This window comes from Ambystoma mexicanum, chromosome 7q, assembly GCF_040938575.1.
Source record: "Ambystoma mexicanum isolate Mex_15411 chromosome 7q, UKY_AmexF1_1, whole genome shotgun sequence".
Classification (NCBI taxonomy): Eukaryota; Metazoa; Chordata; class Amphibia; order Caudata; family Ambystomatidae; genus Ambystoma; species Ambystoma mexicanum.
This window is the reverse complement of record NC_090941.1, coordinates 528,601,996-528,618,868: the sequence shown is the minus strand read 5'-3', so window position 1 is coordinate 528,618,868 and position 16,873 is coordinate 528,601,996. Positions and strand designations below refer to the sequence as shown.

The following is a 16,873-nucleotide window of genomic DNA, read 5'->3' as shown; positions in this document are numbered from 1 at the left end:
AGAAAACTTACTTTGACTTCTTGAAGTCCCTCACTTCAAGTACTTTTTAATGATATCAGCCTTCAAAGTGTCTACCTCCAGCTCAGATCTATCAAGAATAGAACATTTGCTGGATATATTTTCCTGAATCTGCAACTGGGTGTTGAAACCAACCCCCCACTGTCGTTCTATATTGTAGAGTCAGGGGAGGGCAAAGCTACTCCAGTTCATAGCCTGACTCCCGCAGTCTGCAGGCACCATTGTGGTCAGAGCATGTCTCCCTGCCACATCTCCTCCTCACAGCCTTGTGGAGCCTCCCCTCTGTGGCAATCACCCAGCTCCACACAGGCCAAAAGAGGGCCCCAGCACCGCTACTTGTCACCTGCCCTCGGCAGTCCAGAGCCGACTCACGAGATACCAGCTGAGTCCCTGCTGGTATATGTACAGCAGACGGTCGTTGACTCTGCGGGCCCCCTCACATTTCACAGCTGTTCAGTCTTTCTGGCCACATTTCTATTTCAACCCCAATGTAATCTTATGCCGGGATGACAGCGCGCTTCACGGTTCGGCATGCCGTCCGCCCAGATCACTCAGTTGGTTCTCTATTGTTGGCTCCTTCAACGTGACAATAAATGAGTTGGTGTATTCAGCTGTCTGCATGTAGCTATCTGTAGGGTTTTACTCGGATCCCTCAAACCGCCGCGAACAAAGTCACACGGGAGCCGGGGTACAGTGCAACCTCTTTAATCACCCGTCTTACAGGAACTGCCCTCGCATAACCCCGCCCCCTCCCTAGCCCAACGTCACTTCCCTTTGTACGGGAACTAAGACCGCAACGGCGGTCTGCCCACACAACGATGTGGGCGGGCTGCAAAGCCCTCGCTAACAACCTGACATCTCCCCCCTTTTTGGCAACCAAGTGGCTCTCTCCTCCTTACTCCATTTCTTCTATGAGTCTGTGAGGCTTGAAGCGGCTTCTCTGGGGTCGACCGCTGTGACCCGGCGTTTGCTTGGCCAGGCCCTGGGGTGATGAGATGTCCTCACCTTCTGAGGTCTCGCTCTCCTCCACGTAATAGCTGTCAAGAGCTTGGTCATCCTCACTGTCTGCTTCTTGGTCCGGTGCATCCTCCATGTAGTACCTCTTGGGTTTGAAGTACGACACATTTCTAGTGACGGAGGACTGGTCGGTTCTCTGGGCCGTAATCCTCGTCCCTTTCTTGTGCGTGACCGTCAGCGGTTCCGGTGCAAACGTTGCATCCTCCTTGCGTTGTTTGGGTTGCCGCAACCACACTTGGTTTCCCAGTTCCACGTTTGACTCCTGTGCCTTTCTTTTGTGATCGGCCGTGTCCTTCATTTTCATAGCCCCTGAGGAACTGATAGAGTGCTTGTTCGAAAGGTTTATGGAGGATGGTCGCTATTTGCAGGGTTCTTTTGATGTTGGCCATGAACCTCTCAACCATCCCGTTGGCCTGTGGCCATCTCGGAGTGATCTTCCGATGGTGGAAGCCCATGTACTTCGCGAAGTTCTCGAAGTCTGTGCTCATGAACGGCGCTCCATTGTCGGATTTTATGATCCTGGGTATTCCATATGTGGACAACATGCGGTCCAGTACCGGGATGGCACTGGAGGCTGCCGTGCTGTCCACGATTTGTGCGTCTGGGAATCTGGAGTGTTCATCTATTAGCACTAACACGTAGGTGCCATTTCTGAGGGGTCCAAAGAAGTCCACCGCCAGTTCTTCCCATACGTGTTTCGGTAGTGGCGACATGTGGAGTGGGTTTGGGTGCGGAGGCGGTGCTACCTGTGCACACGTCGTGCATTGTCCTATGATTTCCTCCACCATCATGTCCAGTTTGGGGAACCACACTTTTTCCCTTAGTAGTCTCTTGGTGGCAACCACTCCTCGGTGGCTTTCGTGTGCTACCTGGATTGTTCTGGTGCGCAGTGACTTCGGGAGGAGTACTTTGCACCCTTTTAATATTACGTGATCATCGACAATGGAGAGCTTGTCCCGGACATGGTCTATTAGTTTGACGTCCTCTTGGATCTCTTCCGATTCTTGCTGCGCCTGTTGACGCATGTGCGCCCTTCTGTCTTCCTGTATGCAGTGTCGTACAATTCGTAGAGCTGGGTCTTGTTCTGAGTGTGCAATGATGTCTGCCCACCCCACTGGTAGCGGCTGTAGGCGATGCACCACATAATTGAGATATTCATCGGCGATGGATGGTTGGGGGTAGGCAGGGCCAGTCGGGTGGCGCGACAGATAGTCCGCTGGATTATCTTCTTTCCCAGGCCGGTGCTTGATGATGAACTTGTAGTCCTGCAGTCGTAGGCCCCATCTGGCTATTCTGGGTGGCATCCTCGACTTGGGGTCTCCGTAGATTGTAATCAGTGCCTGGTGGTCTGTGATGATGGTGAACTCCTTGCCATACACAAACAGGTGAAAGTACTCGCATGCCCATACCACCGCTAGGCTCTCCTTTTCAGCCTGGGAATAGGCTTGTTCTGTCGGGGTTAGGCTCCTGCTGGCGTATGCAACCACGTATATTTTTGCGGGTTCCAGTGGGTCAATTTGTGTTAATATGGCGCCCAGACCGACTGGGCTGGCGTCCACTATTACCTCGGTGTGCCTTTTGGCATCATAGTACGCCATGTCCTCTGCCTTTGAAATGGCATCTCGTATCGCCTCAAACGCCTTTTGACAGTCTGTGGACCATGTGTAGGGTTGATCCTTGCACGTCAAGAGGCGCAACGGGTTACTGATGGTTGCGTAGTCCTTTAAGTATCTGGAGCAATAACTGGCCAGTCCCAGGAAGGAGCGAAGCTCCGTCGTGTTCGTAGGGGGTGCGGCTGAGTTGAGTGCCGCCACTTTCTCCGGGTCTGGTCGCATCCCTTTGTCAGAGAATATGTGGCCGAAGAATCGTAGAGAGCCTTTCCCGAACTCGCATTTGGCCTTGTTGAGCGTTAATCCGGCCTCTTGCAGTGCAGCGCACACTCTGTGGAGAGCTGTGTCGTGCTCTTCTTTGGTCTTTCCAAATACGAGGACGTCATCAGAGTAATTCAGGCAGTTGGGCACATGTCTGATGACTCTGTGTATTTCCTCCTGGAAGATTTCGGCTGCGGAGGATATCCCGAAGCTAAGCCTTTTATACTGGAACAGGCCCAGGTGTGTGACAAATGTCGTGATGTACCTGGATTCGGGAGCAATTTCAATTTGATGATAGCCTTTCGTGAGGTCCAATTTCGAGAAAACCTGTGCCCCGTGGAGTAGGTGTATCATGTCGGTGATCCTGGGCACCTGGTGCCTTTCCCTCTCAATGGCCACATTGGCTCTCCTCATGTCGACACACAGGCGTATCGACCCCTCGGGTGACTTCTTGGGGACGGGAACGATGGGGGACACCCATGGAGTGGGCCCTGAGACCGGTTCAATGACGTTGAGCTTGATTAGCTTGTCCAGCTCCTCTTCGACCTGGTGTTGTATATTTATCGGAATGCCCCTGTAATGCTGGGCGACGGGCGGTATCCTCGGGTTTATGTGCAGCTGTACCTTTCGATGTTTTAGTTTTCCTAGGCCTCTGAACAGGTTGGGGAATGTCTGCTCAATTGCGTCCGGTCTGGCGAAATATTTATGAGCCATAAGCTGGTACAGGATGTGCACCAGGCCCATCTCGACGGCTGTCTTAAAGCTGAGGATGCACCCGCTGTTGGCTTCCGTCTTCAGGATGTGTAGCGTGATCTTTGCCACGTGTGATTTGTGCACGCACCATGCTGATATTGTTCCTTTGCATGGTAGCGGGGTTGTGGCTCCATAGGGGTATATGTCCACTGACGCCTTTCGGATCTTTGGGGGGTTGGTGAGTGAGTTGTACGCCTGTTCACTTATTATATTAACTGTCGCCCCCGTGTCTATGAGGAATTCCAACGGTGTGTTGTTGACTTGTAACAGGAGCGTCGGACTGTGTTGGGTGGCTGTGGCGTTGTTGAGTGCCCACACGTACCCTTTTTTCCATTGATCGTCCTCTGATGACTGGGATTCGCTGCCTGAAGGGGATCTCATCTCAATGTACCGGACGAACCGTCTTCTTTGCGATCGCCTCGATCCGTCCGATGGCCTTCTGTCGTCTCTGGCGTAGGAGCTCCTTCGAGGTTTTTCTTCTCTCCGGGGTCCCGGCTGGTCTTCTTCTCCTCTGCCTGCTGGTGGGCTGTGTCGCGAGCTTCTCCTTCTCTCCTGTTGTCTCGGTCTGCTGGGTCCCTGTCCCGGCGGATTTTTGCAGACAGCTCTGTAGTGGTCCATTCCGCCACAGGCGGCGCACTTTTGTCCTACTTCTGGGCAGTCACCCCCGTGCGGATACTCAAACCCGCATCTGAAGCACGTGGCATCTGTTCCTTTCCCTCCTGGTGAGGGCGCGGAATGCAGTCTGTTAATGGCATCTGCAATCGGCGTCGGGTGTTGAATGGTAACCTTGCCTAGGCTGTCGAGCTGCGACTCAACTGCGGCTTCCATCCTGGCAAGTGCAAGGATTTCCTCGAGGGACCTTTGTTTTTGGAGCAGCTGCTTCCTGAACGGCTGCGAGATGCAGCCGGCTATGACTTGGGATCTTAGCGCCTCATCATTTGAGTACCTATGGAATTCACAGTATTTTAGTTTGATGCGTAGGCGCATCACAAAGTTATCAAGGGACTCTCCTTTCTCCTGTCTTGTAGTATGAAAGACATGGCGCTCGTAGTCAATGTTTGTATGGGGCGTGAAGTATTCTGATAGCTTCCCATGTAGTTCTCTATAGGTGACATTGTCTACGTTCATCAGTTCGCCTGCGATGTCCCTGACAGCGGGGCCTACTGTCATGAATAGGGTGTTTTTCAGCATCGCGTCGTCGGTCAAACCGATTGCCCCCGTGTAAAATTTGAAATCCCTGAGCCATATGACCCATCTGGGTCCTAGGTTGGATGTGTCCCTAACATCAAAGGGGCCCGGTAATGGTAAGTTGTGAGCGGCGGTACCTGACGTTGGTGCCTGTTGAGGGCCGTCAGCCACTGCTCCAGATCCGTCCGACGAGGAGGCTACGGGGCTCGCTGGGGCCGACATGTCCGCTGTAACGGTGGTGGACGCCAGGCACACCTGTGCAGCCTTCTGCCGTGCTGTGCAGTAGCCCGCTGCACGTGTCGGTGGTGTGCAGCCTCTTCACGGGCTATTGCGTGTCTTTGGCACTGTCCACTGGGTCCTTGGCCCGACTTGGGGCCTCCCGCCGATCGCGGGTTGATGTGAGGGGGGGCGGGACCAACGGCAACCTGCCCGCGGGCCCGCGTTCGCCTCGCAGAGCGCAAATGTGGCCTCTTCCACGCGGTGTTTGTGGGGGGGGCCTCCTCCCCTTTCGGCACTCCGTGCCTGCGGCCTATCTGGCGAGACCCTGTGTCCGTGAGGTGCGCCGACGCGCCACGCCGCTCGACCGCAGACCTCCGTGGCACCAGTGGCCTTCGGGCAGAGGTGCGCCGATGCGCTGCACCCGCTCGCCTGCGGGCCTCCAGTGGGTGCGAGTGGGTACGATGTACCCCTCGTCGCCAAATGTAGGGTTTTACTCGGATCCCTCAAACCGCCGTGAACAAAGTCACACGGGAGCCGGGGTACAGTGCAACCTCTTTAATCACCCGTTTTACAGGAACTGCCCTCGCATAACCCCGCCCCCTCCCTAGCCCAACGTCACTTCCCCTTGTACGGGAACTAAGACCGCAACGGCGGTCTGCCCACACAACGATGTGGGCGGGCTGCAAAGCCCTCGCTAACAACCTGACACTATCTATGCTTTTCATTTGCAGTTTTTATATTTCTGGCCTGACTTTAATACGATAATCTCCGCCAAGGACTGGAGCTATTCAGTCAAGCACCCATTTTGCTTGGCTTCAAAAGCTGTTTGGATACTTGTCAAGTAAAATAAACTTTAATGTTTAAATGCTTACTTCAGAATCATTCTGCTTTGATTCTATGAGGAAACGCTATGTAGCGTATGAGCATTTGTAGCGGTGAAAGCATTGTGGAAGGAACCGTTTATGAAAGCTGGTGCAGGACTTGCCTGGCATGAAGACTCTGCTTTGTTTGCTTTGTGCAATGAGCTTTAATGAGACACTGGCCCTCATTACAAGCTTACCGGCACTGTTGTTTCCTGACTGGCAAAGTACAAGTCTGCAGGCGGCTTGCCTTTCCGCCCACCAGGTCTGCCCTGGCGGGCGAAATGGCACCCGCCCGTAGACTTTCATGGAAGCAGCGGCACCTTTACTAACGGTGCCGGTGCTTCCATGGTCCCCATTCCCATTGAGTCCGACTCAAATGGGAATGGGGACTAACAATTATTGGCGCCTGACTTACCGGACCGCCTGGGCTGTATTGGCCCAGTGTTTCCAGGAAGTCAGGCAGTTGTAAATCATTACAGCTCTGGCGGCTACCTGCCGGTTTTACCAGCACGGTTACCGCCGGACCCGTAATGAGGGGCACTATCTAGGGAATGAGAATTTAAACGCTACACACCTCATACCCAAGTCAAGTTTGTCTTGAAAAAAATCTTATCTGAGTTTGTTTCCAAATGTGTGAGGCACAGTGACTGTTCAGTTGGTTTACTCGCACGGAGACCAGCATCATTTACCTACGCAGCTGCTACGTCCTGAGAATGAGTTTCTAGGAAGGAGAACAGCGCCTTTGACCCACGCAGCGGCTACGTACCCAGCACTAGTTTTCTGGAAGGTGAATAGCGTCTAGACAACAATATTGGACAAAAAAAACATTACTTTAGTGCAGTTGTTCAAAAAAGGAATGCAACGAAAGTCGTTTGCAAAGTTAATAGTTAAGTAGTAAAAAGTGGAACTACTTTAGACACCAAAGGTTGACGGGAAAGTTCCTTCACATTAAAGTTTATTTATGAACTTTTACGATAAAATGAGTTTGTACTTTAGTTAGAGTACTATTAGGGACAGTTGTAGTTAGTTTTAGCTTGCACATACAATTGTGAATATTAAGGAAAGTAAATCTTACTCAGTGCACTGAAAATTTCTTGGGAGAACACATCAATGGAGAACTCCAAGTGGAGACATTAAAGCTAGCATTTATGGCCACACCAGGAATTCATATGGTTGCAAGAGACTCAGGAGTTGTTAGTTTAAGAATGAAGAATCCATTTGGAATTATCTTTGTTGTACATTTTTTAAAACTCTCCTCAAAGCAATTGGATGAGGAGCATAGGTACCTAGCTTTTGTTGGGAAGGGGTTTATTGGGAAAGACTGTTGAGAGCAATATGTGTTATTGGTATTTGTTTACTGATTTCTCGGCCCTTGCAGATCACCACTCTACCAAAAGACCAGGATCTGTTGTTTGTTATTTTATCCAATCTCCTTTTCCCTTGCGGTGGTTCGAATTCAGCTGCTTAAATTCCAGCTGGTTACGAGACACCCTTGTCGGTCTGTGGGGTTCAGTAGCTCCTGCAGATCAAGGCAGTCAGGACATGACTGAAGATTGCTAGGTCGTCCAGGTCAAATGTGAGCTTCATTAATAGGGGTAGGATATAAACAGTGTTCAATGCTTTGGGGATGGTGCTATGCCTGAGTGAGGCACCGATAGCATGGGGGAGAGCCTTTAATGTGATGTGCTTTAAGATGTTGGGTCAGATGATGTTGGCTTCATAGGAGATGATTTTGAGTGATGCAAGGATGTCTGTGAGTTCTTCAAGTGTTATGGTCTTGAATTCTCACCATCTTGGGACATGGTGTGGTGGTATGGCAGGGGTGTGTATGGTGGGTAAGTGTTGTGAATGTGGCGACGGATCTTTGCAAATTTGTCTATTAAAAACATGTTGATTGTATTCCATCTCTCCATGGATTCAGGTACTTCAGACACTGCAGGGGCTCGTAGGCAGCTGATGCAGAGTTCAATGGCCTTGAAGAGGGCTCTGCTCTTATTAGCGACTTCTGCTATGGATGCTGTGTGATAATTTGCTTATATTGTGATGTGCATCATATATGAAGATGAGGGTCTGTTTGCCTCAGAAATGGAGGGAATGCCATGCGTGATGTGAGTTAACAGGCACGGAACGATTACATTGGGTTGAGCAATCTAACATGGGCAGGGACTAAGTCACATGGTGTGGTAAAATAGATTTTTAGAAGGTGGATATGTGTTGTTGTAGCACCCAAGATCAAAGGATATAACGATTGGAAGTGTCCTGCTTCTACATAACCAACTAAAGTGTGATTCTCATTGTGCAAAACCCTATCAAAATCCCAATAAATATGAGCTGAGGGGACCACATTTTTCAAGATGGGAATACTCTGCTGGTATCACGGTCTGTTTTCCGACAATTGTAAAGAAGTACATCTGTGTTTGCTACATGCTGCCACACAGAAACAAGTTCAGATTTATGTTCTGCTCAGAAAAGGCTGCGAGGCATAGCTGCACAAAAGCAAACATGGAATCCCCCTTTTTCTACAACCCACCTAACACCTATCCCTGTTTATTTTATGTGAAACTACAACTCCCATAATTCCTCCCCACTTTGTCTTGACAAAAGTATTGCAGCAAGGAAGATGAGGAATGAGGTTAGAAGGATTACCTCCCCTGACTTGCACTGACCTATCCCTGGAATGAGGCCAGGCGGAGTCTAGCATGTACCTCTAATAATGTACACCTGGCACGTATTAAGACTCCCTGTGAAAATTAAAAGTGGTGTGCATAAGCACACTTTGAGTGAGGCTGGATACAAAAAGGAACAGCTCTTCTGAGGCTGATGCAAACCAGGCTGTGGGAGTTGGAAGACCAACGGGTTGATCAACAATTGAGAGGATCGAGAGCAAGCCAGGCAAGATTTCCAAGCTTTCGGGAAGCTGTGAGTGTTCGAAAAGCAGAGCCAAGCGAGCAGAGGAAAGAAACCTTCCAGGTGCCAGGAAATGACCCGCGACCCTCCCGGGTGAACGGCAGAGTTGGGGAGGAGCAGAGGAGGCCCTGGTAACAGCCTTGAAGTGTGGGAAAAAGATGAAAGAAAGTCATTTAGCACAACCAGTGAGTTATCAAGAGCAACAAAAGTCTGCTTGATGTTAAAGAGAAAGTGACTGTGATTTGAAAGTTGAAAGTTGCGTGTGTGCCGATAAAATGCCAATGAAGAGGACAATTGTTAAAAGAAAAGGATACAAAGTTGCAGAGTGGTCCTGTGAGAGGAAGTCGTACATTCGAAAGTCTCTGTCAAATGTTATGAACTTTTTTTGAAAGATATTACAAGCGGAGATCAAAGGAAATAAATGTATATAAGAGGAAAATGAAATATGTGAATTTTGAAATATCCCATGAGAGCCAAAGTAAAATATAACAACTAAAATGCCAAGAAGGCAAGTGAAAAGAGGATAAAAACTACAAGTACCAAGATGCATTGGTGCGGCAGGAGAATATGTGAATTGTGAAATATGCCAAGAGGGCAAAAGTGAAATATAAGAACTACAGGTACCAAGAAGCATTGTGGGAAAGAAATACCAAGAAGTATTGGTGTTGAATATGAACTTTGTAAAAGGCCAAGATGATTAAGAACTACAGGTGCCAAGAGGCATTGGGGGAAAATAAATACCAATATGTATTGGTGTTACACACACACACATTTTTGAACAGGCCAAGAGGACAGACTAAAAGTACCAAGAAGTATTGGTGTCACAAGATGAGTATGGATTGTACATATTAAAAGGCAGGTTGTAGTGGTCATGCAGAGGTCTATGTAAATTGCTTACAGTTTCGAAAGTCTACGACAGTGAAAGATAGCTCGAATAAACATGGGGAAGGGAACCCCCACAAACAATAAGACAGGGTCGAGCCCGGCAGAGGGAAGCCTGTGAAGAACTGTAAGAAATTATGTGATAAAGTGAAACAAGACAGGCTCGAGCCCGGCAGAGGGAAACCTGCGCTGAACTGTGAGAAATTGAGAACATATGAACTGAGTATTGATGACCAGACGGGTGAAGCCTAAGGAAGTGAGTGAACTACCAGAAGTTGAAAGTCTAAGATTGAACTTTTGAACTGTACCAGTAAGCCAAAGTGTGAAAGCCTGATAGAAATATGTCATCCACCTATTTTTTGTTTAGTAGGAGACTCTCTAGACCCTGTGGGGTTGAACCTGTGGCATATAGCTATCGGGACCATTTTTCCCACTAGAATCTACTAGAATAGGCAGATCAAAGACTTTTGGAATTACATAGAACTTTCTATGAAAGATGCAAGGTAGAAAAAGTCTATGCACCAATATTTTGAATCTGGGCATTTTCTAAGAACAGAGGTTTTTTGATTGATTCATATATGTGTTTATTTACATGCACATTTAGAATATATATGTGTTTCTTGCATGTTTCATGCTATGCTGTTGATTTTCTTCAAAATACTAATTTTTAAGTCTCATGTTGGGTTTTTTACTTCTTTTTCAAACAACACTATTTCAAAGATTATAATATGTTTAAAGTAGTTTTGCTTATGACACAAATATATGTTTTGGTCTGTACTTTTTGAATTTCGTTTATATATGTAAGTGTTTACAAGAAAACTTTATGCTTTTTTTCAATACAATTAATTCATGTCCACAGCCCCCTTTGTGTATGTGGTTTTTCTTCCTGGACAATTTCATGGGCTACTAATCTTGGGATACAGTCCATTAGTAAAATCAGCAAAGGTTCCCGGATAAATATGTTTTGCTTCATTTAATGACAAAATCGGGTGGAGCCTTTCCCAGTAGCAGCACTACCCCTTTTGTGTTTTTCAAGACTTTTCAGTTGGACATATTGACACAGCCTTCCCTTAATTTCTTTAGGTAGGGAAATCCCACCTTAGTATAGGGCAAATTAGGCCTTACTCCATCCTGACAATTTCATTATCAAAAGCTTTTTTTTATATTGAATCTGTTGTCTGGGTTTCCTTCCATGAGGCCAATCTCACATGGCGTATCCTACTATTATGAACTCATTACTGTGGAATATGAAACTCATAGTCCACTGGTGTCACCTCACGGAGTGAGAGTATGGCATATTCTCTGCCTACCTAGTTGTCAGGAGGTGTATAGAGGCAGAGGCAGTGACAATAAATGTTGGCTGAGAGTGTGTCTGGACTCAAGGATACCAATGATTCCCTCCTCCCTTCGTCATTCACCCCGTGTCGCTGATCCACGGGGACCACTTGGGGTGGAAACACTGGCGTAACAGGGGCCCCCGCAGCCCCCGCGGTGCGGGGGGCCCCGCCAGCTCATGTCCTGGAAAAAAAAGAAAAATATTTTTTTTCAAGAAAAAATAAAACATTTCTTTTTGAATTTACTCTGCATTCATAAAGAAATGATTTCTGTAATAGAAATCATTTCTTTATGAATGCAGAGTAACAGAAATCATTTCTTTATGAAGGCAGAGTGACTACAAAAAGAAACTTTCTTTTTGAAGTCCGAGGGCACAGCCCCCCCATGGCATGGAAGACCCTAGGCTGGAGGCCTCCATGTCATGGGGTGGGAGAGCCCTAAATGACTAAATAGTTTGTTTTTGAAGTCAGTCTGCATTCACAAAAGAAATGATTTCCGTTATGGTCCGGTCCTTAATGGAAATGATTTCTTTATGAAGTCAGAGTGACTTCAAAAAGAAAGAATGAGCCTCATTACAGGTTTAGCGGTAACCATGCCAGTGCTACCGGTAGGTTACCGCCAGACCCGTAATGATTTACCGGCGCCTGACTTCCTGGTAACACCGGGGGATTACAACCCCGGCGGTCCGGGAAGTCAGGCACCGACAAATGGTAAGTACCCATTTCCATCGACCTCTATGGGAATGTGGACCACAGAAGCACAGGCACCGTTAATAATGGTGCCGGTGCTTCAGTGAAAACTCTGCGGATGGGTGCCGTTTTGCCTGGCAGGTCTGACCTGCCAGGCGGGATGGCAACCGCCTGCAGAGCTGTATTATGCCGGCCCGGAAACAACGGTGCCGGTAAACTTACTTGCACCGTTGTTTCCAGACCGGCATAGTTGTAATGAGGCACAATTTCTTTTTGAATTATTAGGGCTCCCCTCAACCCCATGACGTGTGCGTGTGTGAGTGTATGGTGAAAGGGTGCACACTTTAATGTACGGGTGGCTGCCTTGGTGTGCCTGTATGGTGAAAGGGTGCACACTTAAATGTATAGGTGGCTGAGTGTGTGAGTGTATGATGAAAAAGTGCACATTTAAATGTATGGTTGGGTGCCTTGGCGTGTGTGCCTATATGGTGAAAGGGTGCACACTTAAATGTACAGGTGGCTACCTGGGTGTGTCTGTATTGTGAAAGAATTCACACTTAAATGTGGGCATGGCTAGGTGTGCGTGTGTGTATATGGTGAATGGTATGTGTGCTTGCGTTCAGGGGAGCAACAAAACCTACATTTCGGGGGGCTAACCGTTCAAATGTTGGGAGAGGCGCTAACTTCATTGGCAGTGGGGGAGGGGCACACTTATTTGTTTGGGGGCATCTCATTTCTTTATGCATTTTAATTAGACTATTCTAGTGCAGCTTCAATGTTGCAAGCAGTTAACTCTCTCCTTTTAGGTGGAAAGCACCCCCTTATGAACTGTTGTGAGAATGAGTGGTCTCCTGTTCCCTCTCTACCATTCCAATAACTCCCCTGGCATGCAAGTATTAAACCCACATCACGATTTCAATTGCCTAAAAAATGTGGCATTTGAATGCAGGTACTAACAGTGAAATGCTTTATGTTAGTAATTGCTGGGCTCTTGTAAACAGCGAAACCCTGGTGTCCTGTTCTGTCTGGCAACTGCTCTGAAGGTCAGTCAGGTCGAGTCAAAATAGCCCAAACTTTCAGTGGGGGGAGTGCTGAATCCCAGTCAACTCAATGGTGTTGCACCAATACTTGTGTTTAATGCCTTATTACTCATTACTCTAGCCCTATTCTTCCTCGTCCCAGTGTGTATGAGACAGTACTTGTGTGTAAGGCACTCTGCCTCATACACAAGTACTTGGATGAGGTAGAGGTACACGGAGGTAATGCCTGATTTAGCTACCTGTAAACTGTAATCTGTACAAAAAAAAGTAATCTTCATTACTCCTAGTCCCACTCTTCCTCATGCCAGTACTTACCTATGAGGCAAAGAGCCTCATAAGTAAGCTCTGGGACAAGGAAGAGGGACGTGAAGGTAATTCTGGGTCCAGGAGCTGATTTTGGAGGTTGGGGTAGGGTTGGGAGGGAAAGGGGATGTGTGGGGCGGCAGGATTGTGCAACAAATCATAATGGCTGTCCATGTCCAGGCTAAGCAGGCATGATATGTGGTATTAGTGGCTAGAGAGGCATTTTGGTGCAGCCAGTCTAGTCATTCCTCAGTTTGGTAAGACTTTTTTTTTACTGGGCATTTCTGATAAAGCAGTCCTGCTGAGTGAATTACCTGGCTAGACTGCCATTTGTGTGCTGCCAATCTGGCTGTTTCTTACAGCAGCATTGTATATTTTTCTGGGCATCTGTGATCAAATTATATGATATATGTCATTTATATGCTCTTGTACACAAGTGTTTCTAGGCACGACAAGACAAGTGAGGGAAGATAGAGAGAGGACAAGACAAACAATCTTACTAGGCTTTGTGTCATTCAGATGGTGCAAGTGCGAGAACGAGAAGCGCAAGGGGAAAGGGAGGGGGGAAGTGCAAGGGAGAGGGGAGGGAAAAACAGGGCAGCAATGCTCTGAGTAAGTGCAGCCAGGGCAGTGGGGCTCTGGGTAGTGCAAGGAGGACAAGGAACTGTAGGGTTACAGTTACAGCCCCTAAGTGCGTGGTAGGCCCAGAGGCAGTGCAAGGGTGACTGATCAAGAAAGAGTCTGGACTCAGTGAGACTCTGAGGGTAGCCAAGCAACCAGTCGGTACAGCAGACAGGTAGGTCAGGTAGGCCAGCAGGGGAGGGAGAGAGAGAAAGCAGAGGAGAAGAGGAAAGTCTTGAGCTGCTCCCGGACCTTCAGGTGGTCCGGCTCAAGTTTGAGAGGGCCAGGAAGGCCTTTCAGAGGGAGGCACCTGCAGAGGAGAGAGATCTACGCCCCCACTCTCTGCCTGGAGAAGCGTCTAACCCTTAGAGAGTTGTAGGTAGCTGAGCGAAGGGCTCGAGAAGGAAGATATTTTGGAAAAGAACATTGGATGTTTTGTGGGCCCCAATGCCGAGAAAGCCTTGTGGACAATGCAAAGGGTCTTGAACTTGATCCTTGCAGCAAGTGGGAGCCAGTGGAGAGATGTCAGGGCTGGAGACATACGATCCCTGGGCTTGAGGCCAAGGATAAGTCTCGTAGTCCTGTTCTGGATTAGTTGCAGAGGGTGGACTGTAGAGGAAGGCAGATTGAGAAAGTGGCTGTTGCTGTAGTTCAGCCTAGAAAGAACCAGGGCTCTGGAGACAGTGAGCTTCTGGGGGAAAGTGAGAAAGGGAAGAGTCCCTTTGAGGAGGAGCAGCTGGTAGTGGGACTTCTTGGCGACGTGCGAGGTGTGAGGAGAGAAAGAGAGAGTGGAGTCAAAGATGACACCAAGGTTGTTTGCCACACAGGAAGGTGAAGGAAGAGGGCCCAAGACGGGCGGCCAGAGTGAGAGAGGGAAAGCAGCTGCAGGAGTCCAAATGAGCAGGATCTCCATCTTACTGACATCAAGGCAGAGATTGTTTGAAGCACAACAATCCTGAATCGCGGATAGACAGTCAGGAATGAGCGAGAGAGGAGAGGAGTGTGAGGGGAGCCTGAAGGAAAGCAGAGTGTCATCCGCATAACACTGAACGTTCGAGAAGGTAGAAATCAGGTGGGCCAAAGGGGCCAAGTAGAGGCTGAAAAACCACGGTGAGAGGATGGAGCAGAGAGAAAGGGACCAAATTGGACCTGGGAGAGGCTGTCCAAGAGGAAGGAGGTCAGCCAATCAAGGGACTGATTGATGATGCCCAGGTTCTCATGGAGTCGATTGATCAGGATTGATCAGGATGGAGTGGTTGACTGTGCCGAAAGCAGAGGAAAGATCAAGGAGGATGAGGACAGAAGGAATGCTGGAATCAAGGTTAGAGAGCAGATCTTCACAGGTGTTCAGGAGAGCAGTTTCTGTGTCTCTGCCAGCTCTAAAGTCAGGCTGAAGGTCATGGAGACAACCAACAGATTCCATGTGGAGAGTAAGCTGGGAGATGGCAGGCTTTTCTAACAGTTTGCCCAGGAAAGGAGTGATGGAGATTGGGCAATAGTTTGCCGGGCAGGCAGGATCGGGAGACGGCTTCTTGAGGAGTGGGTGCATAAGGGAGTGCTTAAGGGGAGAGGGGAAACGTTTCAGTGGCGAAAGAGTGATTACAGAAATCAGCCAAGGCTGGAGCGAGGGTGTCAATATGGTCATTGATGGTTCTGGAGGAGCAGAGGAGCACCTGTTTGGGTGACACTTTCATAGATCAGACTTGTCTAGAAACCTTGTCAGGTGTTGTCAGAGAGAAAAAGGGGGAAGGAGGAAGAGAGGTAGAGATGGCCTAAGGGGGTCAGGGAGAGGAGGAGGAGATGGAGGACAGGATGTCCTGAGTTTTAGCGGAAAAGTGAGATTACACAGCCATACAGAGGGCCTGGGAGGGAACAGGAGAGGTAAAGACTGCAACAGGATTGACCAGTTCCTTGCAGATTTTAAAGAGTTTGGCCGTGTTGTTGGAGGCCACGGGCTTGAATGTGTGTTCTCTTCTTGATGAGTGTAATTGCTTCGATTGGCATTTTGGTGCAACCAGTCTAGGTATGTCTAAATGAGGCCTGGCATGCTTTACTGTAACGTTAATACATGACTACACTGGTCTACATTATGCAGCCAGTTGGACATGTTTTCATTGTGGCATGGCATTTTTAATAGCAAAGCATTAATGTTCCTGTGCACTGTTAATGACTTGCATCTATTGGATTGGTGTTACCCTACAAAACAATTGCAGACACTCTGGCTTTTTAGAAAATTTTTCACAGAAAGTGCAATCAGAATGAAAGACCCATTCTGATTGGTCCTCGCCGAGTCGTCACCAGGCCGGGAATCCCTCCATCGGGATTCCACGGCCTTTGTCCCCGGCGGGGGGCTTGGCAGCCTTCCAGCCAATGAGGAGGCTCGAAGCAGGGCCATCCCCGTACCAAGTCTCCCCAAGAATGAGAGACTACCTTCGCCCCCCCCCCCCCCGGGACAGAGGTAAGGCTTTTTATTTTTTCCTTCCCTCCCACCTCCCACCTTCCTGCCCTCCCCACCCCAATTACCTTCTATGCCTTCCGAGCACCGAGCCTCCACACGGCTGGAGACATCTATCGTCCCCTGCCGGGGACCCAGGTAATTTGTTTTTTTTTCTTTTTTCTTTCCCTTTCCTCTCCCTTTCGCCCTCCCAACCCCACTTACCTTCTTTTTTTTTGGGAGCGGAAGCGCTGGAAACGCTTCTGTTTCCAGCACGTCCGCTCCTGATGGCTGCCAGGAAAAGGGAAAACGGACTCTGTGTTCCCTTCCCATGGTGGCCATTTTCTTTGATGTCTTTTTTTTTCTACCCGAAACGCCATAGCGTTTCGGGAACAAAATTAAGCTTTTAGTGCCCCGGTCACGCAGTTTTTGCAGGCCGGGGTACTAGAAGCTATATGACCTATATGACTGCTTCGCTCGGGTCCTATACCTATGGGCCCTGGGGCATTACCTGAGTCGGTAATGCCCCCGCCGCTCGGGTCATATTGCTTAATTAAAACACATATTTATATCTTTCTCCTAGTGCAGTGTGCGGCATATCCCTTCAGCAGCATGTTTGCGCGTATTGCGCAAGCGTGATAATCTATGCCGGCCCAGAGTGAGGTGCGGCCGGTGATTTGTTGCCTCAGAATGGCTTGCAGGGGGCCCCCTCATTTTGTGTTATGCCACTTGG

General features: G+C 48.7%; 1 protein-coding gene across 3 annotated transcripts in view; it reads right to left on the bottom strand.

Annotated features, from left to right (window-relative positions):
* The window catches only part of ERICH6B (glutamate rich 6B), a 2,074,788-nt gene that overhangs the window by 815,129 nt on the left and 1,242,786 nt on the right, over positions 1 to 16,873 (bottom strand). The gene's annotated exons all lie outside the window — the stretch shown is intronic.